Raw genomic sequence first — 27,633 nt, 5'->3', positions numbered from 1 at the left:
AAAGTTTGAGAAACACTGCCCAAGGCCAGGTGTGAAGCAATGGCAGACATTGCCTATCTCCATTTATCTTATTTTACACTTGGCTCTTATGTAGAGAAGACACTTTAAGTCATGATTTTTTTAGAGTCAGTATCTCACAGCTGACCATATTTTGGTTTCTCCTTTTTATTTTTTTCTCTGAATGTTTGACACTTGATTCCATAATCACTGCTAACATTCAGCCCACTCTTTTCTAACTTGGTCAATACCTCAGATCCACTTTATACTTGTGAAGTAAACTTTGAACCTACAGTTGTCTAGAACGATGTAAAAGGATTGGTGCATTTGATTCAGCGTTTGATTGAGGAGCCCTAGGGGAGGCATTCTGCACTGACAGACAGAATCAAAGAGACAGGGGGAAGAAGGTGCTTTAGATTAATTTCAAAGACCAGAGCAGCCTGATAATTTCTGAGTGGGTAATAGGAAGCTTTATAGTATCTATAAATAATAATGTAATAGATCAATTATTTTCCCTACATCTTTCTTTCTGCATTTCTATCATACATTTTGGAATAATTAAAATAGAGTGAACTAAAACACAAACCTTTACATTAAAAGTTTTTTTTAAAGAGTTTATATTGGGACCAGGCTCGTTGGCTCAGCCTGTCATCCCAGCACTTTGGGAGGCTGAGGCGAGTGGATTGCCTGAGCCTGTGGGTTCGAGACCAACCTGTGCAACTTGGTAGGAACTCATCTCTACAATAAATCAAAAATTATGCTGATTATGCTAAACCATGAATTGAAAGGTTGAGCTGTCCTGGTCTTGCATCTGATGGAGATTTGCTGAGGGGGGATGGGATAGGCTGCTGCTTGTCCTGCAGTAGAATGTCTGGTGTAGCACATGCCTGTGGCTCTGGCTACTTGGAAGACTGAGGCAGAAGGATTGTCAGAGCCTAGCAGGTGGCTCTGGGGTGTGGCATGAGTGTACCACTGTCCTCCTGCCTGGGCGATGGAGTGAGACTCCAACTCAAAAAAAAAGAGTTTATATTGGGACTCATATTAGTTCATGGAACAGTAAATATAGATGTAGAATTATTATTAGAATTATTGTATATTCTAGGTTGATAGTAGCTTATGAAAATAACTGGGAGTTATGCTCATTTCGTAATAGCTCATCAGGTTAGTGATCCAGTACAATTGTCCTTCAGTATCCTCAGGGAATTGGTCCCAACCCTGCACACTGCCCCCCTTGCATGTACCAACATTTGGTTATAGTTGAGCCCTGCAGTTGACTCTGAGGAATGCACGCATACGAAAAGTCAAGTTGGCTCTCAATAGATGTGTATTTTCCATCCCTTTTAATTGGAAAAAAATTATATATAATTGGACTGTGCAGTTAAAACCCATGTTGTTCAGAGATCAACTGTAATCCTAACTGGAAGATAATCAATCAAGTAGAAGTAAGGATGCAGAAAACCAACTTTTGAATAATTGGAAGTAGTATTTGCAGAATCTGTGCATGTACATCTTCCTATTTTATTTATGGAATGAAATCTTAAACACATAAACATATTCACGAATTTAATAATTCCAAAAAGTTAGAGATATTAGTGAGACTAACTGTAAGACCTATTATAAAGCCTTGAGTAATATAGAAATCTATTTCTCTCTCATGTAGATGTGTGGGGTTAATCCAGCACTCCTGGGGAAGCCTCTCAGTCATTATGGGAACATTTTGTCTGGTTGCTGTCATGGCTTCCACATGTAGTTTTAATCTCCTGCCCCAAGGTAGCTGCTCAAGCTTTTGGTAACATATATGTATTTCAGCTACCAGGAAGGAGCAAAGAGGAAAATAAAAGGCATTCTCCTTCTCCTTAAAGAATAGTATGAAGATTGCCTGTATTAAATCTAACATTCCATTGGTCAGGCTTAATCACATGGTCATGGCCTCACCTTAGCCACAAGGAAGACTGAGAAAGGTCATCTTTAGCTTAAGTACCTCACTAAATACTTTATTTTTATGCAGTGACAGGATATGGATATTGAGGGACAGTGATCAACTTCCACCATCGTTGCTTGCATGGTTTCCAAAAGAAGTGTATGTTTTAAGGAGAGAAATGTTAGAAATAAACAATATGGCTATTTACCCTTTGACCCATAGACCGCTTCTCAGAACCTATTTCAGGGATAGATACATTGGTTAAAATCTGGAAAGATGTTTTAGAAGAACAGGAACTGGAAACAACTCATTTATTTGTCTATTTCTAGGGGATTTTTGGTTGGTTAAATAAACTAAGCTTCATCCATCTGATGGATTACACTGCAGTCTTGAAAGGAATGAGATAGATCTCTGTGTATTGCTGTGTCAGGTAGTTTGACACTCGCAGTTGTAGTTAAGGAGTATATGCTAAGCATTTGACCCCATGCAACTGCAGAAACTAGTTAAACAGTCTTAAGAAAGATTGTTACTTCTGTGTTCGGTGCTGTAGCATGAAAGAAGTCCATAAGGAAGACTGTCAGGAAGGGAAGATGGAAATTAAGTAGGGAACAAAGATACCACAGAACCTGCTACTGATGGATTGGAACTCAAGGATGGTCTAGAACTTATGTCCAACTCTCACTACATTTGAGCCTGAGAGTGGGAAAAACATGGGCCACTAGGAGACGGGTGGAGATGGTGTGAGCAGCCTGCCTATGAAATGGCGAGGGCCTGAATTAGCAGAAGGAAGTAGGACATATGTTTCTTAGATTATGTGAAATATTTGGTGTCTAAATTAATTTAAGGAGAGGAAAGAAGAGGGAGATGTTAAGAGGAAGTGTGGAATGAGATTTTCCTCTGATAGTAATGGAGGAATGATGGGTTATATACTCTGAACTAAGTGGTGAGCGTGTGTGTGTGTGTGTGTGTGTGTGTGTGTGTGTGTGTGTGTGTGTTTATTTTAAAAGTATACCCAGCTGGCATGAAAATCTTAGAACTTGGCAGAGTCTCCCAATGAAGTAAAGCTCACAACTCTAGGAGGTAAGTGAATGCTAAAGCTAGCTTTCTCCCTGAAGTTATCTTCCAGATCCTAGAGATTGAACTTCTGTTTTGATGATTCCATGGGAGCACTAGGGATGGGAGATGAAGTCCAGAATCCACTTGAGATAGAGACATTGCTAGGAGCCCTTGCTTAAAGCCTATGGGGCCACATGCACAGTGTGAGGTATAAAAGTGGCAGGACAGAAATTTACCTGTCTTGACTCTGCACTGATGAAGAGGGAAGAAAAATCTCTCATGAGATTTTTTAAAATCACAAGATGCCCCTTAAACAGGATTATGATTGAAATACTTGCTAGTACTGTGGTCTGAGAACACTTAAGCAGATAATACCAATAACCAAGATAGCCCCACAGATACAATCCCAAGTAGAAAATAGTGTCCCTTTGAGCAGAAACAAAAGCAGGCTTCAGATATTAATATTATTGTATCCAGAATGCAAAAAAATCAGTTTCATGTGAAACAAAAGGAGACACTTCAGAATACAGGCAAGAAACAAGCACATTTGAAGGAAACAGAATGGAATATTTGAAAAGAATAATATAATAAATGAAATAAACAAGTCTCTGGACAGCTAGGTTTGGTGGCTCAGCCTGTAATCCCGTGCTTTGGGAGGCTGAGGTGAGTGGATTGCCTGAGCCAGTGGGTTTGAGACCCACCTGGACAACTTGGCAAGACCTCATCTCTTCAATAAATCAAAAAATCAGCTGAGTGTGGTAGCACATGTCTGTAATTTTGGCTACTCAGAAGGCTGAGGTGGAAGGATCACCGGAGCCCAGCAGGTCGAGGCTGCGGTGGCCGGGAGTGGCTACTGGACTCCAGTCTGGGCGATGGAGTGAGACTCCAATTCAAAATAAATAAATAAATAAATAAATAAATAAATAAACAAAAAAGTCTCTGATGGTTTAATCAGTAATTTAGAAGCAGGTGAAGGGAGAATTAGCAAACTGGAAGGTAAGGCCAAATAAATTACCAGAGTATAGTTTGAGAAATAAAGAGAAGGAAATTATGAAAGAGAGGCTGAGGATGAAGGGAAAATGAGAAGATCTAATATATCTAAGGAAACAGAGATGAGTGCATTTCCTAATAATGTTCATTCATATGATGTTTGCCACTTTGCACCATTAACTAGATTGATTGCAGTAGGAACTATTTAACTGTTGTCCGCTTCTCTCCCCCCCGCCCCCCCCCACAGTATTATTAATGTGGAAATGTTATTTCCCCAAATCCTGAGTTACTAGTATTCCTACATATTCCCTGAAATAAAGTATGTAAAGAATACTAGGCAAACAGTTCTTGGAAAGCTAAAGTATCAGGCATCAGCAAAATTATCTTGTCAATTCTAAGAACTTATCTGTAATGTGAATTACCAAATCCTGTTCAAGGGAGATTCAGTTACGGAGGTAACTTCCAGGCTTTGCCTGTGATTATAATCCAGCACCCTCTCATCAGTGAATCTCTCACCAGTGAACCTAGTGTCTGGGTTCCTTGTTTTCCTTAGTTCTCACAGTTCCTGTCCTTACCTCACTCCATGTGGGTGAAAAGAGGCTGCCACAGGTCATATCTGTCCCCTGTGATCTCAGAAAATGGACATGTGACTCAAGGTCAGTCATTCTGGCTTCTTTCTGGGAATTTTAGTGTAGAGACAGAGCTTCACTTGCTGTGGTTTGTTTCACTTTCTCCTTCTTCTTTTTTTTTGAGAAAGCAGGATTTATAGAGAGGACAGAAAAGCTCCCACAGTGGGAGGGGACCCTAGGCGGTTGCCAGTTCACTTTCTGTGGTTGGAATGATTGAGATTGGGACCCTGAGTGACTCTTGCTTCTTTATTCTTCCTTTGGTTAATGAGTTTCTCCCACATCCTTCCATTTCATCTTAAATTTAATGTGCTTCAAGTTTCAGTCTCCTGTAGACTTTGCTAACGTCATAGGTGATTTTGACTAATGTAACACATAATCTTGGCTAGAGAAGAGGCACTGCTCTCTTTCTCTCTCTTTTTTTGTGAATTGGGATCTCCACTGCCTGGGCTGGACTGCAGTGGCACGATCATGGCTCACCGCAGCCTTGTCCTCCTGGGCTGAAGCAATTCTCCCACCTCAGCCTCCCAAAGTGCTGGGATTACAGGTGTGAGATGCAGCACCTAGCAGATGCTTCTCTTTCAAAATGAAAATACTCCTTGGTTGGAGTAGCATCAGTAATGGCAACCTTTCATAACGGTTTAAAAAATTTTTTTGATTCAGGCTGGAGTGCGGTGGCACAATCATGGTTCACAACAGCCTTGATCTCCTTGACTCAGGCGATCCTTCCACCTCAGCCTCCCAAGTAGTTGAGACTACAGGTATACACCACCACACTCAGCTAATTTTTGATTTTTGATTTTTTTTTTTGTAGAGATGAGATCTCGCTATGTTGTCTAGGCTGTTCTTGAGCTTCTGAACCTTTCATAATTTGACATAGATGCTATTTTTGCCTTCATAGCTGACACAAGAATCTCATCTGTTTATTCATGAGCAGACTTCTTAAGGTTTCTGAGAGGGTTTACATGAGATAATTTGTATCCGCCTAGTCTTTAAGCACTTTCTGAACACATGTGCTAGACACAGGGCTATGTTGTAGAGGTGTATAGACTGCTCCATTTAATTCTCACAATGACCTTAGGAGTAAATTATGTCATTGTCACATTTTAGAGATGAAGAACAGGCAGGATTCAGTCCTGGAGTCTGTCTCTAGTGTCAGCTAGTGGGCATATTTGGCACCAAAAGCAAGTTTAAGAAACTTGCTCAAGTTCACAAACGTGTAGTAGGTGATAGAATTAATTCTAAACCTGGGTATTTTATTTTTTATTTTTTTATTTTTTTTGAGTTGGAGTCTCACTCTGTCACCCAGACTGGAGTGCAGTGGCTGTTCCCGGCCACCGCAGGCTCGACCTACTGGGATCTGGCGATTCTTCCGCCTCAGCCTTCCAAGTAACCAGAATTACAGGCATGCGTTACCACGCCCAGCTGATTTTTTGATTTATTGTAGAGATGAGGTCTCACTGCCCAGGCGGGTCTTGAACCTGCGGGGTCAGGCAATCCACTCATCTCAGCCTCCCAAAGGCATGGGATTACAGGCTGAGCCACACTGCACATAACTTATTTTGAAGTGAAAAAACAAAATAGGAACAAATACAATATTTAAAATGAAGAACAAGTAAAGTTAAAACAGCAAACTTACCAGTATTTCAATGGGAACTGTGGGCCTGCTTTTGGCTAATGAGATGGTCAATGTCCGGTTCCATATTTGTCACTGCTAGTCGTAACAAGTGATGAAAGTGTGCATCAGTTAGTCAAGATCTGGTAGGAGATTTCAGATGTTTCATTCTAGAAAAAGTTTGTTCACAGACATAAGTGCTGCCAAAGATGGTTGCAATTTTGAGTGCATGGTTCCTGAGATTAGGATATGTCTCAGAGGGGAGAGATGCATAGAAATTTGGAAGGCTGCTTGACTTGAATGCGTCTTTCAGAGAGTTACAATTCTGCAGTTCAGCCAGTTCCATTTAGTAAATTGTATCCATATTTTCAATGTCAATAGAAAATGGGTTACAGAAAAGCTGTATGTCCTGTTTAAAGAGATGAAGCTCTTTAAATCTAAATTGGAACTCCTTTTGCAACTTTTCCAGTGAATCCACACATGTTTTGTTTGGGAATGCAACCAATGGTTTTTCTGCTAGCATATTTTGAGTTGTAGAGAGATGGCAAAAGTTTTCCTCCTTCACTTGTGTGATGAGGAGGCCTAATTTTACTTTAAATGCTTTCACATGTGATTGCATATCACAGATGAGCTTCTCCTTTCCTTGAAGTTGCACATTGAAACTGTTGAGTAGTTCTGTTACATCTGTCAGAAAGGCAAGGTGCCATTTCCATTCTGCATCATTGAGCTCTGGTAATTCCTTGTTTTTTAAAAGCTGCAGTTTGTGGAAGTGAGTCATAGAAATGTTTCAAAACTCTCCCTCGACTCAGCTAACGGACTTCTGTGTGGTACAGAACATCTTCATAGGCAACATTTAGCTCAGATAGAAATTCCTGAAATTGTCTGTGGTTTAGTGCATTAGCTCTAATGAAGTTAAAACAAGATACCAAAATTTTTATAACAGAGTCCCACTTCAGTGATTTACTACACAGTGCTTGTTGGTGGATGAGGCAGTGTATGGCTATTGGATGAGAATGGTTATGTTTGCCTATCTCTTGCTTAATGCGAGCAATTACTCCTTTCTTAGACCCAACCATGCTAGGAGCACCATCAGATGTCACACTGGCTAGTTTAGACCAGTTCAGCTCCAAACCATTCACAGTTTGGCAAACCTTTTCATAGATATCCTCTCCTGTAGTTGTTCCTTTGATGCTTTGCAGTGCAGCAAGCTTTTCTGTGACTTTGAAATAGTCATTCATCCCATGAATAAAAATGAGAAGTTGTGCAGAATCATGAACATCATTGCTTTCGTTGAGTGCCAAGGAAAAATAGGAAAGTTTTTTTGTGGAGTTTTGCAAATGCTGATGCAAATTGTCTCACACTTCTTCAATCCTTCATGTAATTGTAGGTTCTGAAAGACTCACTGTACTAAATAAATCGGCCTTCTCTGGACACATATCTTTGGTAACAGAAAGAAGGCATTCTTTAACAAATTCTCCCTCCACAAATGGTCTGCCAGTGCATACTATTAGCTTGGCAACTTGAAAACTTGCTTACAGTGATGAAATATTTATCTGCTTCTGCTTCACAAAAGTATTTTGCTGAGTTGTCAATGTATTTTTCAGTTTTAATATTTTATCTTTTCTCACTCCTCCGACCAAACAATCATATTTTTCTTTATGTTGAGTTTGATAGTGTCGAAGCAAATTGTATTCTTCGAACACAGACACTATATTCTGGCATATCAAACACACAGCTCTTTCCTTGTACTGCATGAAAAAGTAATCATAAGTCCACTGTTCTTTGAATATTCTACACTCCGAGTCAATTTTCTCTTTCTTGACATCATTGTTTCCTAGGGATTCCAAATTGCTATTAGTAAAATACATACATGTATATATATATATATATATATGTAGTGCTACAAAAACAATATACCAGCAATAACTTTGCCCACACAGAGACATACAGGTGTCCATCAATGCAGACTTACCAGTCCACATCATTTCAGCCTCACCAGTGCCCATGTTGGTGGAACTCCTCTTTTATCTCAGGCTCACACTGGTGCAGTGCAGGAACCAGCATGATTACAGAGCCAGTTCCTCCACCACCTTTCCTGTTCACATTACCCTGTGCGAACCGCACTGTGATCTGTGAACTCGTGCAGGAATCTGATTGCATGAGTAAGAAGACCCATGCAATCAGATTCCACTGCAGGAAAAAAGAAAGCACGTGTGTCTTTTTTCTTCCAAATCTAATGCAAGTTCAGCCATACAAGCATATGGCTGAACTCGCATTGCTCAGAGATCGCAACAGTGTGAACCAGGGCTTACACTTCACACAACATACAACATCATACACAGCTGAATAGCAATCAGAATACAAATGCACTTACTGTCAATTAAATTGGGTTTCATACTCCTCGGCTGTCTGCAGAGCAGGATTAAGTTCCCATGGGGCCCTTGGCAGATTACCAGTTTGGGGCCTCCATGTGATAACACTGAGCACTGACCATTTGCATTAACACTGAGCACTGACCATTTGCATTAACACTAATTGTTGACCATTTGCGATAACACTGACCACTGACAATTTGCATTAATACTGAGTCCTGACCGTTTACTTTAACACTGAGCACTTACAATTATCATTACCACTGAGCACTGACTATTTGCATTACCTCTGAGCGCTGACCATTTGCATTACCTCTGAGCACTGACCATTTGCATTAGCACTGAGTGCTGACTATTTGTGTTATCACTGTGATGCAACCCCCCTAGAAGCCACCCCCAACCAACTAACCAACTTAAAAAAAGGCTCTCCTAGCTTCAAAAGGAGGTTCTCCTAACTTCAAAAAAAAGGCTCTGCTAACTTCAAAAAAAGGCATCCCCTATCTGCCAAAAAGAAATAGGCCTCCCAACTTCAGAAAAAAAAGGCCCCCCTTAACCGCAAAAAAAGACCCTACGAACTGCAAAATTAAAAAAAAAAAATAGACCTCCTAACTTCAAAAAAAAAAATCCTAACTTGTTCTTACCTCGGTCCTCAGGCAGCAGCAGGCTCTGCACAGGCAAGCTTGTGACTCGTCAGATCACACCTGAGATTGAGAGGAGGAGTCAAGAGACAGAGAGAAGGAGGGGAGTTGGAGAGTGCGACGCACATTCTGCACATGCACACTGCAGGCCTGAATGAGTCAGCTGCTAGGCAGGACAGGCAGTGGTGGCAAAAACACTCGGTGGGCTGGATAAATGTCCTCAGCAAGCCACATGTGGCCCACGGGCCGTAGTTTGAGGGCCCCTGCACCAGTTAGAGAAAACGACTAGTCACTTGGTCACCCATCACAGACAATGACCAGTCATTTTGCCACCCATCACAGCAGAGGCTCAATCATAGGTGATTCCAATATAGAAGAGGCCCATGACAGAAGAGGGCTCTTCTCTGGAGCACCTATTATATATGAAAGCATGTCACCAGGGCACCAATCACAGAGGAAGCTAAGACAGTGGTGCACACAATGGAGAAGACCCAGTCACTGGGACACTAATCACAAAGGAGGCCTAGTCACTGGGGCACCATGATGGAGAAGGCTCAGTAAGTGGAATACTCAGAGAGGGGGGAGAGGCAATGAAGCACCTTATGAAGGAAGTTAAATCACTGGGACAACCATCAGAAAGAAAGCCAGGAACTAGGGCCTACAAAATGGAGGAGGACCAAGCACTGAGGCTCCCATTGTGGAGGAAGCCAGGTCACTGGGGCACCCAGCACAGAAGAGGTCTTGTCATTGGAACACTCATTATTAAGGTGGCCCAGTCACTGTAGGAAACATTAGAAAGGAGAGTCAATCACTTTTACATCCATCACAAAGAATAACCAATCATTGAGGCATCCATCATAGAAGAGAGCCAGTCACTAGGGCACCCATCACAGAGGAGGACTAACTATGAGGGCATTTATTAAAGAAGAAAGCCAGCCATGTATGCACTAATTACAAAGGAGGGCTAGTTATTGAGGCACCCATAACAATGGAGAGTCATCACTGGTGGAAACCATCAGAGGAGGGGTACATTCACATGGGTGTATATTACAGAGAAAGGCTAGTCTCTAGGATAACCAGCACAGAAGACGGCTACTCATTGTGGCACTCATCACAGAGAAGATCCAGTCACTGGAGAACCATCTCAGAGGAGAGACAGTCACTGTGTCATCCATTTGAGTAGAGCCTCAGTCACTGGGGTATCATTCACACAGGAGGGTCAGTCACTGGGGCACTCATTATGAATGAGACCCAGTCACATGGTCACCCATCACAGATTAAGGTAATAACTGGAGCACACATTATCAAGGAGAACCAGTTACTATGATACACATCACAGAAGAGTGTTATTTACTGGGGAATTGATCACAGTGGAGGGCAAGTCATTGTCACATCGGTCAGGGTGGAGACCCTGGTATTGGGGCCCCAATTATGGAGGAGGATTGCTTAGTGTGATACCTATCACAAAGAGGGGCGAGTAACAGAAGCACCCATTAAGGAGGATGGCACCTATCATAGAAAAGGCATAGTCACTGTAGTATCCATAATATAGGAAGGCCAGTGACTGGGTCACCCATTATGGAGGAGATCCAATCACTGGGACATTCAGCACATAGGAATATCAGTCAGTGGGACACCAAACACAAAGGAGAGCCATTTACTAGGCCGCCAATCAGAGAAGAGGTCTGTTCACCAGGACATGCATCAAAGATTAGTGCCAGTCATAAGGAGCCCATTAGAAAGAAATGTCAGTCACTGGGGCATCCATTACAAAAGAAGGGTAGACACTAGGGAACCCATCAGAGAGAAGAGTCAGTCACTGGGAGACCAATTGCAAAGGAGAACCAGTCACTGGCACAACTATCCAGAGGAGGACAAGTCACTGGGGCATTATCACAGAGGAGAGTCAGTCACTAAGGCTTCTCATCACAGAGAAGTGCCAGTAACTATGGCACCCATTACATAAAAGTCAGACAATGGGATATCGATCACACAGGAGGTCTACTCACTGAGGAAAACATTCCATTGGAGGATCAATCACTGAGGCACCCATCCTAGGGTTGGGCCCCTCACTAAGTTACTCATCCCAGAAAAGTACCAGTCATCGGTACACCCATTATGAAGTAAGTCCAGTAAATGTAGCAACCAACAGAAAGGAAAACCAGTCACTGGAGCACCAATCACATAAGAGAGTCAGTCACTGGGGGAGGTTTTCAAGAGGTGAGCTGGTCACTAGGGCAACCATCACAAATGAGGATTAATCACTTGGGCATCCATTATTAAAGAGCACCAGTCAAAGAACACAACCATCCAGAGGAGAGCCAATCGCTGAGGCACAAATCCCAGAGGTGTGTTTGTCACAGGGACACCCATCACAGATATGGCCAGTCCCTGGATCAAGCATCAAAGAAAAACCAGTCACTGGAGCACCCACAATTGAAGAGGGCTAGTCATTAAAGTACTTACCATTCAGAAGGACAAGTCATTGGGGGCTCTAATTACAAAGGAGAGACAGTCATCTGGATTCTGAGTACAGAGACCACCAGTCACTAGAGCACCCATCGCACAGAGTATAAATCATTAGGGCACCCATCACAGAAAAACCCTGGCTACTGTGGCACCCATCACTGAGGAGAGCCAGTCACTAGGACAAACATAACAGAAGAGAGTCAGTCACTGGAGCAGTAATCACAGAAAAGGGCTAATCACTGAGGCACACATCAGAGAGGAGAGTTAATTTCTGGAACAACCATAACAGAAGAGAGTCAGTCACTGGAGCAGTAATCACAGAAAAGGGCTAATCACTGAGGCACACATCAGAGAGGAGAGTTAATTTCTGGAACAACCATAACAGAGGAGATCAAGTCACTTGGGTACCTATCACAAAGGAATGCCAGGCACTGAGGCACACACCAAAACGATGGCCAGTCACTGAGGCACCCATTATACATGAGGACCAGCCACTGGGACACATTATGAGGATTTTTTTTCACTGGGGCTTCAATCAAAGAGGAAGGTCAGTAACTGCAACAGCAATCACAGAGGATCCAAAGTCAGAAGAGGAGGGTTCATTACTAGAGCACCTAGCACTAAGGTGGGCTTGTCACCAAGACACCTATCACAAAGGAGGCTAATTCACTGGGACACCCATCACTGAGGAGGGATAGTAACTTGGGTATCCATCCCAGAGGAGGTCAAAAGAAGGTCAATCCTTGGGAACCAATCTTAGAGACGTGGTACTCATTGAGTCACCCATCACAGAGGAAGTCTACACACTAGGTTATCCATCAAAGAGGAATCCCAGTTACTGGAATACCATTACAAAGATTGAATACTCACTGAGGCACCAAGCATAGAGGAAGTAAAGTCTATGAACCATCCATCAAAGAGGAGGACTAGACACTGAGGCACCCATCACAGACCCAGTATCTGGGGCACTCAGTTATGGAGGAGGGTCATAAGCTGGAGCACCCATCACAGAGGATGGTCAGTTACTAGGAAGGTGAGTCACTGAGGCATACATTTTGGAGGAAGACCAGTCAATGCTACACCCACAATAGAGGTGGACTAATCACAGGGGCTCCCATAAATGGAGGAAGCTTAGTTACTGGGACTTCCATTGCAGAGGAGGACCTGTTAGTGTGACTTTCATTATGAAGGACTGTCAGTCATTGGGGCAACAATCACAGAAAAAAGTTAATCACTGATGCAACCATCCTAGAGGAGAGTCAGTCACTGTGACACCCATGACAAAGGACTGCAAGTCACTGTGCACCCTTCACAGAGAAGAGCTATTAACTGGGCCCCCCCACCACACAGGAGGCCATTCACTGGGACACTCACAACAGTGTAAGATTGTTCAGTGGGTATCCCAATAAAGAGGAGACCAGTCACTGTATTACTCATAATACATGAGGGCCAGTCACTGGGACATGGATTACAGAGGTGGGATAGTCACGGAAGCACACATGAAAATGGAGTGCCAACTGAAAGAAATCATATCAGAGAGGATGGCTTGTAACTGGGGCACCCATACCCATAATAGATGAGTGCCAGTCACTGGGGCACCAAGCATAGAGGTGGTCTCATCACTGGGGCTCCCATAATTGTGGAGTGCCAGTAACTGGGGCATTTGCTATGTTGAAGACCAAGTCGGTAGGGCAAACATCAGAGAGGAGACCCAGTAACAAGGACATACGGAGGGTTGTGTCTCAGATGCCAATATTATGCAGTAGTAACAATCACTGGAGTAACCATCACAGGAGGAGGCTAATCTATGATGGACCCATCACAGAAGAGAGTCTCCGTGACACCCATTATAGATGAGATCCAGTGACTGAGTACCAATCACTTAGGAGAGCAAGTCACTGGGTCATCCATCACACAGGAGGTCATTCACTTGGACACCAAGAAGAATGGAGGAATATTCAGTGGGGGAACCCAACATAGAGGAAGTCAGTCACTGAACTACCCATCATAGATGAGGACCAGTCACTTAGACACAAATTACAGAGGACCAGTCACTGTGGCAGCCATCAAAGAAGAGTGTTAATCGAGGGCAACATGTAACAGATGAGGGCTAGTCACTGAAGCATCCACAATATTGGAAGACCAGTCACTGGGGCACCCATTAAGGAAGAGACATAGTCACTAGGGTAAATATCACAGAAGAGACTCAGTCACTGGGACACACATCACAGAGGAGAGTCAGAGACCTCTGCATAAATTACAGAGGAGGGATAGTCACTATGGCATTCATTAAGGATGAGGCCCGGTCATGGGGGCACTGATAACAGAAGAGAGCCAGTCACTGGAGAACTAACACAAAGAAGTGCCAGTCACTGAGGCACATATTATAGAGGGTGGTCAATGACTGAGTAACCCATCACAGAAGGTTACACACAGGGCTACCCAAAAGAGGAGAGCCAAGTCACTGGAACATCCATGACAGAGGAGTGCCAGTTGTGGGCACCATGCACAGAGGAGGATCAGTAACTGGGGTCCCTATCACAAAGGATACCCAGGCACTGAGGCACACATTTAAGATGAGGGTCAGTCCCTGAAGTACCCAGTTTAGAGGAGGGCCTGTACCTGGGGTACACTTTAGTAGGGTCCAGTCACTGGGGCTTTGTTTACAAAGGAGGATCTGCCACTGGGTCACACATTATATAGGATGCCCAGTGACTGGGACATATATTTCAAAGGAGAGTCAGTCCCTGGGACATCAATCACAGAGGAAAGCCAGTCACTTGGACACCAATCAGAGATGGGCTTATCACTGGGACAAAAAATTATGAAGGAGGCCTGGTTGCTGCAACACCCATCAAAGAGGAGGTCTAGTCACTAGGACACAAAATTTGGAGGGGAGGCCAGTTACTGGGGCACAAACCACAGTGGAGGCCTAGTCAATAGAGCACCAGTTGTGGAGGCCTAATATCTGGGAAACCGACACAGACAAGTGCCAGTCAATGGGTCACTCATAATGGAAGAGGCCAAAAACCCAGAGCAACTGACACAGAGGAGGGACTGTCATTGGGGCACTCATTTTTTTTTTGAGGCTCAGTTACTAGGAAATCCTTTATAAAACAGCACTAGTCAGTGTGGCATGCATTACAGAGGATGACTAGTCCTTGTGTCACCAATCACAGAGAAGGCAGAGCCACTGGAGTACCCTTTATGGAGGAGGCCAAATCACTATGACATCCACCAGAGAGGAAGGATCATCACCAGGTTACCCAATATGGATGAGGCTCCAAACATGTAGCGCACATCACATGGATTACTAGTCACTGGGATACCCATTTTGGAGAAGGTTCTATTACTAGGACACCCATTATAGAAGATGGATGTCATTGAAACATCCATCATTTAGGGTTGCCAGTCATTGTGAAACCAAACACAGAGGAGGTCCAGTCCCTGGGGCACGCATTATGTAGGAGTCTCAGTAAGTGGGTCACCCATCCCAGAGGAGGGCTATTCACTGGTGAAAGAATTATGGATTAAGGACAATCATTGGTGCTCTGATATAGAGTAGACTCAGTCACTAGAACATCAATAACAGAGGAAGACCAGTCACAGGTTCACCCATCACAGAGGAGGTTGAGTCACTGGGGCATGCATTTTGGAGGCCAGTCACTTGTTACCCATCACAGAGAAGCGTGAGTAACTGGGGCACCAAATATAAAGGACAGCTAGTCACAGGAACAATCATCACAGATGACATTAGGGGTTGTCACTAGAAAAGGGGCAGCCACCAGCTCACCAGTCACTTAGCAGAGCCCAATTACTGTGGAATACATCACAGAGGAGGGTTAGTCACAAATTCAGGAATAACAGTTGAGTGCTTGTCACTGTGATACCCATCACAGAAGATGGCTTGGTACTCTGGCACCCATCACAAAGAGGTACTGTCACTGGTGAATTAATGGTGCAGAAGACCCAGTCATTGGGACTCCCATTACAGAGGAAGGTCAGTCTCTGGGGCAAACATCATGCAGAAGAGGCAATTAAAGAACACCTTTCCCAAAGAAGGGCTAGTCACAGGGTAACCCAGTATTGAGTAGGCTCAGTAATTGGGATACCCATCTCAGAGGAGGGTTAAGCAGTTGGAAAAACATATTGTTTGAGCCCCAGTCACTGAGGTACAAATCATAGAGGAGGTCCATTCACTCTGGCACCTATAATAGAGAAGAGGCAGTCTAGGGACTCCCATTATGAAGGAGGCACTGTCACTGGGACAACCATCACAGAGGAGAGCCAGTTATAGGAACACAAATCACAGAGGAAAGCCAGACACTGGGGCACCAAAGAGAAAGAGGGTTAGTCTCTTGGACATACATTATGACTGAGGGACAGTTATTGGAGTATTAATCACATAGAAGGACCAGTCACTGAGGCACCTATCACAGAGGAGGACCAATCCCTGGGGACTCATTACAGAGAATTGTCAGTCAATCAGGCACTTATTATACAGGAGGGCCGATGATTGAGGCACCCATCACAGAAAAAAGCTACTCAACTCACTAGGGCAGCCATCAGTGAGGAAAGCCAGTTTCTGGGACAACCATCACAGAGGAGAGCCAGTTACAGAGCACCCAGCACAGCGGAAAGCCATTTACTTGGGCAGCAATTACTAAGGAGCGCCAGACTCTGAGCCACACATCAAAGATGAGGTAATGTCAGTGAGATACCCATCATAGAGAAGTGTCAGTCACTAGGGCACTCATTAGGTGGGCTCAGCCACTGGGGCCCAGATCACAGAGAAGGACCAGTGATTGAAGCAACCATCACAGAGGATGCAAAGTCACTGTGGTACCCATCACAGAGGAGAGCTAGTCACTTGGACACATATCACATAGGAAGCATCGTCACTGAGGCATACATCACAGAGGCAAGCGAGTCACTGAATCACCCATTAGAAGTAAGGCCAGCCACTGTGGCACCTATTAGGAAAAGGCCCAGTCACTGAAGCCCCCATTCTAGAAGAAGTCCAGACACTGTAGCACCCATTTGATGGAGGGTCAAACACTAAGACACCAATCACAGAGGAGGGCCACTCACTGGGGCACCTATTAGGAGGACTCAGTCACTGAGGCACCAATCACTGAGGAGACACTAAGGCATGTATCACAAAGATGGGCCAGTCACCGAGTCACCAATAACTGAAGAGGGTCAGTCACTGGAAATTACGTGAGGAGGAGAACCACTCACTGGGCACCCATCACAGAGGATGGCTAGTCACTGAGGCACACATCACAGAGGACGGCTAGTAAACCAAGACACCTATTCCAGAGAGTTGTATAAACTGAATAACTCATTTGAAGGATGACCAATTACTGATGTACCATTCAGAGTAAAGGGCCAGTCATTAAGACACCCATTAAAGAGGTGGTGTGGTAGCTGGGCTGACCATAAGAGAACAGGGCTAGTGACTAGGGCATCCATCATAGAGGAAGTATAGTCACTGGGGACTCATAACAGAGATCGATTATTTACTGAGGCACACATCACAGAGGAGAACCAGTGTCAGGGCCACCCAACACAGAGGAGGGATACTAAATGAGGCACTAATCAGAGAGGAGAACCAGTAACTGAGACATTCAATATGAATGGGGGAAAAAATCACTGGAACACCCACAACAGAGGAGGGTCAGTTACTAGGTCACCCATCACAAAGGAAAGTGAGTCACTGGCACACCTTTTGGAGGAGGCCCAGTTACTGAGACAACCATCACAGAGTTGAGATAGTCACAGGAGCTCCCATTATAGAAGACTCAAAATTCCTGGGAATCCCATCGCAGAGAAAAGTCAGTCACTGAATCTTCCATTATGATGTAGGGTCAGCAGTAGGGTCAGCCATCACAGAAAAAGGATAATCACTGGTGCACCCATCACAGAGCAGAAGAGTCAGTCACTGTGACACTCATCACAGAGGAGAATCAGTCACAGGACATGGATCAGAGAGGAGAGTCAGTCACTGCGAAACACATCACAGAAAAGAGTCAGACACTAGGGCACCAGTCACAAATGTAGGCTATTCACCAGTACATCCATTATGGATGAGAACTAGTCACATGGTCACCGATCACATAAGAGTACCGTCACTGGGGCACATATTATAGAGGGAGGCCAGTCATATTACAGACAGTGTCATCACAGAAGGAGACTACTAATTGGAGCATCTATTAGACAGGAAAGCTAATCACTGTGACAATCATCACAGTAGAGAGCCAGTCACAGAGCCACACATCACAGAGAAGAGCCAGTCACTGGAACACTCATTTGAAGGGGCTCAGTCATTGTGTCTCCAATCACGGTGGAGGGACACTAACTGGGACAGCTATCACAGAGCAAGTAAAATCAGTGTGGTACCCATCACATAGGAGGATCAGTTACTGCAGCACTTTCCACAGAGGGGAACCTGTCACTGTGGCACCTTTTATAGAGGATACCCAGTAACTGGGACATCTATGACAGTGGAGAAACAGTCACTAGAGCACCATGACAGAGAAAAGTCAATCACTTAGGCACCAATAACAGAGGAGTGCCAGTCACTGGGGCACCCAATTTGGAGAAGGCATCACTGAGGCACCAATCACTGTGGAGGTCTAGTGAACTGAACACATATTAAGGGAGAGGTCCAGTAACTGGGACACTCATCACAGATAAGGACCAGTCACTGGGGTCCACAAATGGAGAAGAACCCCAACTAGAACACTCATCTTAGAGGATGGCCATTCACTGGGTCACTGTTTTAGATACCCATAAAAAAGGAGGGTTATATACTGGTGCACCTATTTTTGATGAGTGCAAATACTTGAGACATCCATCACAGTGGATGCCTAGTCACTCAGATAACTTTTATGGAGAACAAGTCACTGGGGAACAAATCAGAGACAAGACCCAGCCACTGGAGCACCCATAATAAAGAAGTGCCAGACTCTGGAGTAGAAGTGCCTCATTCACTGGAGCAACCACCACAACATCACAGTTTAGGGTCAGTCACAGGGACAACTGGCCAAGAAATTGGAGAACTCATCACAGATGATGACCAGGAATTGTGGTACCAGTAAAACAGGAGGACTTGTCACTGGGGCACCCATTATGGAGGTGACGAGTCATTGTCACATCCATTGCAGAGAAGGGTGAATCACTGAAGGCACCCATCATATTTGAAGGCCAGTCACTGGGACACTAATCACAGGGGATGTCCAGTCACTGGGACACACATTATGGAGGATGCCCTGTCACTGGGACATACATCAAAAAGCAGGGCCAGTTAATGAGGCACTCATTATGGAAGAGGTGCAGTAGTTTAGATGCCCATCACAGAGCAGCACTAGTCAGTGGAGCACAGATTGTGGAGTAAGGCCAGTCTCTGATGACATCATCACAGAGAAGAGTGTGTCATTGGGGCACCCATTTTGGAGGAAGGCTGGTCACTGGTTAACCATCACAGAGGTCAGTTAGTCACTGGAGCACCAATTATGGAGGAGCAATAGTCACTGGGACAACCATCAAAAAGAGACCTAGTGGATGGGGCAGCCATCACACAAGAGATCCTGCCACTGGTGCACACATCACAGAGGAGTGACAATCACAGAGGCAGGCATCATGGGGGATGATAGTCATTATGACATCCATCACAGAAGATGGTTTGTCCCTGTGGCACCCATCACGGAGGAGGGTCAACCATTGGGCCACCTATCATAGAGAAGGGCCAGTTACGGTGACAGACATTAAAGAGAAATACCAGTCACTGAGGAATCAAACAGATGAGACCCAGTCACTGGGCATCAATAATGTAGAAGGGGCAGTCAGTTTGACCCACAATATGGAGGTGGCCTAATCAGTTGGGCAACCATCAAAGAGTCAGTCACTGGGACCTCCATCACTGAGGAGAGTCAGTCACTGTGGCACCCATTACAAAGGAGAGTCAGTCACTGAACACACATCACAGACAAGGGCCTGTCACACAGGCAACCAACACAGAGAATAGCCAAAGGGGGACCCTAAGAAGAAACTCAGTCATTGGGGCTCTGATACAAGAGTAGTGCTAATAACTGAAGCAGCCATCATATAGGAGGGCTAGTTGTTGGGGCACCAATCACAGAGAAGGCACAATCACTGTGACACCTATCACAGAGGAGGGCCAGTAACTCAGACACCCATCACAGAAGACAGTCAGTCACTAAGCTGCCCATCATGGAGGTGGGCTGGTTACTTATGGACCATTCTCGGGGAGGGTCAGAATTCTGGTCACCCATTTGAAGAGGAACCAATTATTCAGGCACTGATCACACAGGAATGCCAGTCACTGCAGCACCCATTGCTGAGGGGGCTTGTTAACTGGGGCACTAATAACAGAGGTCGCATAGTAACTGATCTATGTGTCACAGAAGAGGACCTATCTTAGGCACCCATCAGCAAGGAAAGCCAGCCACTGAGGCACCCATCACAGAGGAGAGTCAGTCAGTGGGACATCTATCACAAAAGGGATGTAGTCACTGAGGTGCCCATAAAAGGGGAGTGCCAGTAACTGGGGCACCTATTATACAGGTAGTATAGTCACAGGTTTACCCATCACAGAGGAAGGCAATACACTGGGACATCCAAAAATTGAGGGTTAATCACTGTGGCACTGATAACAGAGGAAGGCCAGTCACTGGAGGAGGGCCAGTCACTGGAACAACTGTTAAAAAGGAGGATGGCCAGTCACTAAGAAACACATCGAAAAGGAAGGCTTTCCACTATGGTGCAATTTACAAAGGAGTCCCCTTCATAAAGCACCTATTAGGGAGGAGGCCCAGTCATTGAAATATCTAACACAGAGGAGGGCCCGTCACTTGGGAACCCATTATGGTGGAGACCCAGAAATTGGGGAACTGACCACATATGATGGCCAGATATTGTGGCACCAATAACATAGAAGGCCTTGTCACTGGGATACCTGTTATGGAAACAGATGAGTCACTGTCACATTCATTGCAAAGAAGGGCTAATCACTGGGGCACCCATTATGTATGAAGGCCAGTCACTGTGACACTAATCACAAGGGAGACCCAGTTACTGGGACACACATTATGGGGAGGCTCTGTCACTGGGACATGCATCAAAAAGGAAGATCAATTAATGTGGCATCCTTTGTGGAGGAGGTCCAGTAAAAGAGATGCCCATCACAGAGCAGTGTTAGTCACTGGGACAACCATTATGGAGGAAGACCAGGTACTGGGCACCAATTACAGAAGAGGCACAGGGTCAGGGTTACTCATAATGGAGAAAAACCAATTACTGGTGCAACATTATGGAGGAGGTTCATTCATTGGGGCACTGACAAAATATGAAGGCCAATCACTAGGTCACCCATCGCAGATAAGTGTTAGACCTTGGGGCACCTATTTTGGAGGCAGTCCAGTCACTTGTTACCCATCACAGAGTTGGGCTCATCACTGCAGAACCAATTATGAAAGAGGGCTAATCACATGGCCAACCACCTCAGATGAAGGCCACTTACTAGGCACCTAACACACAGGAGGCCGGGTCATTAGGATACCTACCTGAGAGCAGAGCCTGTCACTGTGGCACCCATCACAGAGGTAGGCCAGTCACAATATCACCTATCATAGAAGAGGGCTAGTCACTGTGACACCCAACACAGAAAAGGACTCATCACAGAGTCAGTCACTGGGGCACAAATGATGGAGAAAGCCAGTCAATGGAACACTTATTATAGAGGAAGGCCAGTGAGAGGGGCACACAGGGGCCAGTCATGTGCATGCCCATCACAAAGCAGTGCTAGTTAGTAGGACATCAATTATTGAAGAGGTCCAATAAGTGGCAAACTCATCACAGAGGAGGGCTAGTTACTGGGGCAATCGTTATGGAGGGACATCAATGACTGGGACACTAATTACATAGAAGGCCAGTCACTGGGGCACCCAATATGGAGGTTATGTAATTGGGGTATGCAGTATAGAGGAGGCCCAGTAACTGGGAAAACTATTTCAGGGGAGAGTCATTCACTGGGGCACTCATCACAAAGGAGGGCTGGTCACTGTACACCAATTATGGAGGAGGCCCAGTTACTGGAACATCCATCAGAGAGGCGTTCTAATCACTGGGCTGCCCAATTTGGAGGAAGATTAAACACAAAACTGGCCCAGAAAATGGAGGATCTATAGAGAGAGGTACAGTTTGGAACATCCATTGGAGTGATGGGCAAGTCTCAGTTGCTTCCATTATGAAGTAGGCCTATAAACTGGGACACCCGTTACAGAGGAGGACTTGTCACTGGGGCACCCACTTTGGAGGAGGCCCAATTACTAAGACATCCATCACAAAAGAGGACTAGTCACCATATGACCCATCACAGAGGTTGGCCAGTCATTGGGGCACAAATCACAGAAGAGCACCAGTCACTGGAGCAATCCTTATAGAGGAGGCCCAGTAAATGTGACACCCATCACAGAGAATGGCTAGTCACTCAGGAATCCATCATATATAAATTCCAGTAACTTGGGCACCAATAACAAGGGAGGCACTGTCACTAGGGACCACATTATGGAGGATGCCCTGTAGGTGGGATACCAATCAGAAAGGAGAGATGGTCAGTGAGAAATCAAGTATGGAGGAGGTGCAGAAAGTGGGACACACATTACCGAGAAAGGCTAGTCACTGTGTTAGCCATCATAAATTGTGACAGTCACTGGACACCAATCTCAGAGGAGGCACAGCTACTGGGGTATTCATATATTGAAGGAACAGTCACTGGTACACTAATATGGAGGAGACCCAGTCCCTAAGGCGCCAATCATATATAAAGTCTAGTCACTGGGCCACACATCACAAAGGGGAATGAGTCAGAGGGCATGCATTTTGAAGAAGGTCAATCACTGCTCCCCCATCACAGAGGTGTGCTAGCCACAGGGTCACCAATTATAGAAGAGAGTTAGTCACTTGGATAACCATCAAAGATGAGGGGCAGTCACTGGTGAAACCATCACAGATATGTGGCAGTCACTGGAGCACTCTTCACAAAGCAGGAACAGTAATTGTGGCACCCATCACAGAAGCAGGCCATTCACCCATAATGGAGGAGAGTCAGTCATTGGTGCACTCATCACAAAGGAGAGATATTCACTGTGGCACATATCATAGATCAGGGACAGTCACTTGGACACATATTATAGAGTGGGGCCAGTAACTGGGGCACCAATCACAGAAAAAGTCTACTCACTGGGCACCCATCAGTGAGGGGAGCAAGTCACTGGGAAAGCCATGACAGAGGAGAGCCAGTCAAAGGGGTGACTGTCACAGAAAAGAGTCAGTCAATGGGACAACCAGGGAAAAAGAGTCAATCACTGAGGTTCACATCACAGTCACAGGCCAGTCACCAAGGTCCCCATCATAAATGAGGGCCAACCAGTGGGGCACTCATTAGTAGGACTCAATAACTCAAACTCTGATTGCAGAAGACAACCAGTAACTGGGGCAGCCATCACAGTGGAGGCAAAGGCATGTGGTAGCCATCACCTATGATGACCAGTCACTGAGGCACTCATCATAGAAAAGTACTTGTAACATTTGCAAGTTTTACAAAGGGCTCATTCACTGGGGCTCTGACTTCAGAAGAGAGTCAATAAGCGGGGTAGCAATCACAGAGAAGGCAGTCAGTCTAGTCCCCAACACATAAGAGGATCAGTCACTGGTATATTTTCACAGTCTCTGGGGCATGCATCACATAGCATGTCCATTACCTGGTGCACTAATTTTAGAGGGGTCCAAGTCACTGAGGCATTTATCACAGAGGAGAGCCAGTCACTGAGGCACCCAACTCAGAGGAGGGCCTCTCAATGTGACACCAATTATGGTGGAGGCCCAGTTACAGAAATACCTGTGACAGAGGAGATCTAGTCAATGAAAATACTCTATTTGAGAAAAGGCCAGTACTGGGTCACTAATCATAGTGGATGACAAGTCAATGAAGCCCCCAGTATGGAAGATGGTCAGTCACTGGGACACCCATCAAACAGGAGGGCTAGTCACTGGGGCATCCATCACATATAAGGACCAGTCACTGGGGCAACAATAATAGGGGAGGCCCAGTAGCTAGGGCATATACTATAAAAAAGTTCTAGTCACTGGGAAATGCATCATAAATGAGGGCCAGTCACTAGGACATCCATTATGGTGGAGGCACAGTGATTGTGACACATATCACAGAGGAGGGCTAGACACTCTAAAATTCAACTTGGTACCTGCCACAGAAGATTATTAGTTACTGGGGCCATTTCCACAAAGGAAGTCTAGTCACTGAGGTATCCACCACATAAGATATTCAGTCACTGGGTCACTCATTATAGAAGAGGGCAGTCATTATGGAGGAGGACCAGTCACTGAGCACCAACAAAAGAGGTGGTACAGTACCCGGGTCACCCATATGGATGAGGGCCAGTCACTTGGGCACCAATATGATAGAGGCCAAGTCACAATCCCTTGATTATCAAACAATGACAGTCACTGGGGCATCCATCACAAAGTAGGAACAGTCACTGGTCACCCTTCACAGAAGTGGGTTGATAATTTTGCAACAGTTGTAGAAGATGTCTAGTCACTGAGAAAACCATCACTGATGAGGGCCAGTAACTGCAACACCCATCAACAGGAGACTCAGTCACTAGGGCAAACATTACAGAGGAGGGGCAGTAAGTGGGGCATCCATCACAGAGCAGGAGCAGTCATTGTGGCCCTCTTCACAGAGTACAGCCAGTAAAATTGTCACACATCACAGAGGAGGGCTTTTCACTAAGACACCATCACAGAAGACAGCTTGCCACAATGGCATGTATCACAGAGTAGGGTCACTCACTAGGGCACAAATCATGGATAAAGGCCAGTCAAGGAGTTACCCATATACCAAACAGACATGGAGCTACCAATTAAAAAGGGGGTCTAATGTATGGGGCACCATTATTGAGGAGGCATAATGAGTGGGACACCAATCACAGAGAAGGGATAGATAATGAAAAACAATTATGTAGGAGCGCTAGTCACTGTGGTTCCAATAATAAAGGTGGCCCAGTGACTGGGGCACACATAATGAAGGAGGGGCAGTCATTTGGATACATATTATGGAAGAGGCCCAGTCACTGGGAAAAGCATCATAGAAGAGAGTCAGTCATAACAGAGAAAACCAGACACTGAGGCACCAATCACAGAGGAGGACTAGTCACTTGAAAAACTGTTATTGTTTAGTGTCAGTCACTAGTACATTGATTAGCGAAGCGCCAGTCAATGGTGTACCCTACCCTGATGAGGACTAGTCAATGAGTCACCTATCATGGAGAAGGGCCAGTCACTGAGACAACAATCATGCAGGGGAGACCAATAACTGGGAAAACAATCACAAGGAGATCCAGTCACTGGGACATTCATCACAGTGCAGAGCCAGACATTGAGGCATATATCAGAGTATTGCTAGTCACTAGGGTATACATCATAGATAAGGGCCAGTCACTGGGGTACCCATCAGATAGAAGTGCTAGTCATCAGGGCACCTATCACGGAGGAATGCCAGTCACTGGGGTACATATTATAGAGGAATGTCATGCACTGGTACAACAATTATAGAAAAAGACTATGCACTGAGACAGCCATCAGAGGGGAGAGTCTTTCAATAGAACAATTATCAGAGGAGAGTCAGTTACGTGGCACCCATCATAGAGGAAGTCCAGTCACTAGGGTACCCTTTAGGAAGATTTCAGTGACTGGTCCTCTAATAGCAGAGAAAAGTCAATAAATGGGGCAGCCACCAAAGAAGAGAAAAAGTCAGTGTGGTATCAATTCCAGAGTATAATCAGTCACTTGGGCATTTCTCACAGAGGATGTCTATTCTCTGGAGCATTCATTTTGGACTAAGGTCAGTCACTATACCTATCACAGAGGTGGAGTAATCACTGGGGTGCCTATCACAGTCGAGACGCAGTCACTGAGGCACCTGTCACATAGGAAGGCCAGTCACTGAGGTACCCAACACAGAGGCGGTCCAGTCACTGGACACCCATCTCAGAATAGGGCTAGTTACTGGGAAACCAATTATGAAGGAGGCCCAGTCACTGGGCCCCAACACAGAGGAAGCCAAGTCAATGGATCACCTATTACAAAGGAGGGCCAGTACTAGAACACCCATTAAGAAGAGGGCTTGTAGCCGGGCTTGGTGGTTCAGCCTGTAATCCCACACCTTTGGGAGGCTGAGGTGAGTGGATCATCTGAGCCCGTGGGTTCAAGACCTACCTGGGCAGCGTGACTTCATCTCTACAATAAATTTAAAAAATCAGCCGGGCATGGTAGCGCATGCCTGTAATTCCGGCTACTTGGAAGGCTGAGGCAGAAGGATTGCCGGAGCCCAGCAGGTTGAGGCTGCGGTGGCCAGGAGTGGCCACTGCACTCCAGTCTGGGTGACAGAGTGAGACTCCAACTCAAAAAAAAAAAAAGAAGAAGAAGAGGGCCTGTAAATGGGGCTTCCATTATACAGAGGCCCAGAAACTGAGGCACCTATCCTGAGGAATGTTAGTCACTGTGTTATGTATTATGGAGAAGGTCCACTTACTAGGACACACACCACAGAAGAGGGTTAATCACCAGGGCACACTTCACAGAGGATGGCTAGTCATTGGGACACCAATCACGGAGGAGGAAAACTCACTGGAGCACCAATTATGGAGGGGGCACAGTCATTGTCTTTCCCATCACAGAAGAGGGCTAATCTCTGGGGCAACCATCACATATGAAGACAAGTCATCAGACATATATCACAGGAGGCACATTCACTGTGGTACCCATTATGGAGGAGACCCAGTCACTGGGACATCCATGACAGTGAGGTCCCGTCAATGGGACAGCCAGTAAGAAGGAAACTCAGTAAGTGTAACACCCATCACAGAGGAGGGCTAGTCACTGGGTAAACCATTATGAAGGGAAACCAGTTACTGGGCACCAATCACAGAGGGGTCCCAGTCACTTGGTACCCATAATGAATGTTGGCATGTCACTGAGGCAACAATATGGAAGAGGGCTAGTCACTGAGGAACCAATCACAGAGGAATGTCAGTCACTTGGACAACCATCCCAGAGAAGGTTGAGTCACTGGGGCACCCATTTTGTAGGAAGCCAGTTTTTGTTCACCCACCACAGAATTGGGCTATTAACAAGGGCACAACTTTTGGATGGGGAGAAGTGACTAAGACAACCTTCACAGAAGAGCGTTAGTCACTAGGGCTCCCATCACACAGAAAGTCCGGTCACTAGAGCACCTGTCATAGAGGAGGGGCAGTCACTTGGGCACCCATGACAGCAGGGCCAGCCACTGTGGCACATATCACAGAGGAGGGTCAGACACTGGGGTGCAAGCCATGGAGAAAGGCCAGTCACTGGGATATCCATTTTGAAGGATGGGAATCACTGGTCCACCCATCATACATGATGGCAAGTCACAGGGACAAACATCGCAATGGAATGTTAGCCAATTGGGAAACCATTATTGTAAGTGCACTAATCGCTGGGGCACCAATGTCAGAGGAGGACCAGTCCCTGTGTCACCCATAATAGAGATAACAAGTCACTGAGGAACCCATTATGGAGAAGGGCCAGTTTCTTTGGCAACCATTACAAAAGAGAGTCAGTCAATGTGACATACATCACAAAAGGGAATCAGACATTTGGACAGCCATCACAGAGGAGAGTAAGTCACTAGTGCATTCATTATGGATGAAGACCAGTCCTGGGGCACTGCTTACATAAGAGAGCCTGTTACTGGTGCACCCATTGCAGAGAAGGACCAGTTATTGGGGCACACATCACAGAGGTGTGTCACTCACTGGGAGACATATAATAGAGGAGTGTGAGGCACTGGGAAACCCAT

The sequence above is a fragment of the Carlito syrichta genome, unplaced genomic scaffold (assembly GCF_000164805.1).
Source record: "Carlito syrichta isolate Samal-C Ts95f unplaced genomic scaffold, Tarsius_syrichta-2.0.1 Scaffold316245, whole genome shotgun sequence".
Lineage (NCBI taxonomy): Eukaryota > Metazoa > Chordata > Mammalia > Primates > Tarsiidae > Carlito > Carlito syrichta.
This window is presented reverse-complemented; position numbering follows the sequence as displayed.